The 2,242-nt window shown below is 40.1% G+C and overlaps 1 pseudogene; it reads right to left on the bottom strand.

The window, feature by feature from the left end:
• Positions 1-694: 694 nt before the first annotated feature.
• Positions 695-1,872, bottom strand: LOC112650825 (tigger transposable element-derived protein 7-like; annotated as a pseudogene).
• Between the last annotated feature and the right edge of the window lie 370 nt (positions 1,873-2,242).

Below are 2,242 nucleotides of genomic sequence, written 5' to 3'. Positions count from 1 at the left end.
CTGGCTTTAGTATGAGAACTTAGGAGAATTTTTTATTATTTTATTTTATTTTATTTTATTTATTTTATTTTTAAGATTTTATTTATTCATGAAAGACACACAGAGAGAAAGAGAGAGAGAGAGAGAGGCAGAGACACAGGCAGAGGGAGAAGCAGGCTCCCCACAGGGAACTGATGAGGGACTCGATCCCAAGGACCCCGGGTCATGCCCTGAGCCACAGGCAGATGCTCAACCACTGAGCCACCCAGGCGTCTCACAGGGGAACATTTTAAACTTGACTCCAGCTTAACCTCTTTGCCACCACAGTATTTTGTTTGTTTTTGTTTTTTAATTTTTGTTTTGTTTTGTTTTTTGTTTTTTTTATGATAGTCACACAGAGAGAGAGAGAGGCAGAGACACAGGCAGAGGGAGAAGCAGGCTCCATGCACCGGGAACCCGACGCGGGACTTGATCCCGGGTCTCCAGGACCGTGCCCTGGGCCAAAGGCAGGCGCCAAACCGCTGCGCCACCCAGGGATCCCAGTTTTTGTTTTTATACTTTAAAGAAACAAATTTATTTTTAAATTGTATGTTTTATAAACAATACATAAGTGGGCAGTGCTATGCAAAGTGAAATAAGTTGATAAAAACAATGACAATTCACAACAGGTCTGCATCACACATCTACAGAAAACTTTAAACACAAGATCTAATTACTAGAAGTTGAAGGCATATGGAAGGAACCCAATACAAGGCCTAGGTTTCAAAAAACTACCAATTCTAGAATGGATTCTACTCTGGAACTGTTTGTTTGGTTTTTTGTTTTGTTTTGTTTTGTTTTTTATTTCTTGTTGCATCTCTTTCAGTGTGAAATGGAACCTTTGAAACTCAAGTGTGGCATCAACAAAGTCAAGTAGGTGGTCCAACCTCTCTCTTACAGCAGATAATTGAAATTCAGCAGTCTGTTCTTCATCTCCTCCTCCTTTCTGAATAACTTCCTTTGTAATTCCACTTTTTGGTTTTGGGGAGCTACCCTTTTCTTCATCATCCCCATTAATCCACACCCTATCCTCGGCCAATGTGTTTCCAACTCCCCATATTTCTCAAGGATTTCTCTATAATCTCCATCTTCTAAGCCTTGAAGATCATATTCAGGTTCCTTTTTGTAAAGATTTTCCCATGCATTTGCTATAGTTATTTGTTTTACTTCATCCCAACTCTTGGCCCAGTTAAAAACTGCACTTTTTATGTTGTAGATTTTAATCTTGTAAACTCCTTTTTCTCCTTTATCTTGCTCATCATCACTTTCTTCAAAAATTGCAAGACTCTCTTCAAGTTGCTTCCACCTATAAAGTCGTTTGCGGCTCAAGATCATGCCTTGATGCATTGGTTGAATCAAGGTTGAAGTGTTACGGAGAAAGAACATGCATTTTATTCGCACATCCTCACTGCTTAGTGATTTGGTGAAAGAGTGAACCGGAGAACTGTCCAGAAGTAACATGGCCCTGACATCCTCTTCGTGGAATCCTAAAACATTAAGTTGAAAATGCCTGACCTCAGGAACAAAGTTTTGAAAGAATCATTCTGAAAACAATTATCTGGTGAACCAAACATCCTTACTAGGTTTATATATCACAGGTAATGCACTTGTGTCCTCTTTCACACTTTTGGGCAGCTTTGATTTTCCAATAATGATTGATCTTAACTTATGAGTTCCATCTGCATTTGCACATAAAATAGCAGACCACCGTTGTTCTTTGTTTGTTTCCCTCCCAGGCAGGCAGATCTCCTTTCAGCTTGCCTGAATGTTTTCTGGCATTGACCTCCAAAAGAGGTCAGATTCATCCCCACTGTACAGTTGAGCTAGACTCAGCTTCCCCTCTCTAATAAGCATGTATAGGTTTTGCCACCACAGTATTTTGAACTCGTTGCATGAACTAGGGTGACTGGCCAAGGTGTCTCTTCCTGGGGAAAACTAACTTCACACAGTCTACTTACTTCAAAATGTCCTCTCATTTCCAGTCCTGAGCTTCATCTGTATGAAGTGCTCCCCCACCCCTGCTCCCAGAGCAGTAACCAGGTTATTTATTGTAAAATTTGTTAACTTTATTTCCCAACTAGACAAAATTCCCTGAGGCCAGTGACTGAACTTTGCTCATCACTGCATCCTCGGTGTGTTTCCTGTTGCTCAAAACATAAGTGTTTGTTGTAGAAATGACTGAGTGGAATGAAATACACAATTCTGCACTTATTTTATTTTTTTT

The sequence above is a fragment of the Canis lupus genome, chromosome 29 (genome assembly GCF_003254725.2).
Source record: "Canis lupus dingo isolate Sandy chromosome 29, ASM325472v2, whole genome shotgun sequence".
Classification (NCBI taxonomy): domain Eukaryota; kingdom Metazoa; phylum Chordata; class Mammalia; order Carnivora; family Canidae; genus Canis; species Canis lupus.
This window is presented reverse-complemented; position numbering and strand designations above follow the sequence as displayed.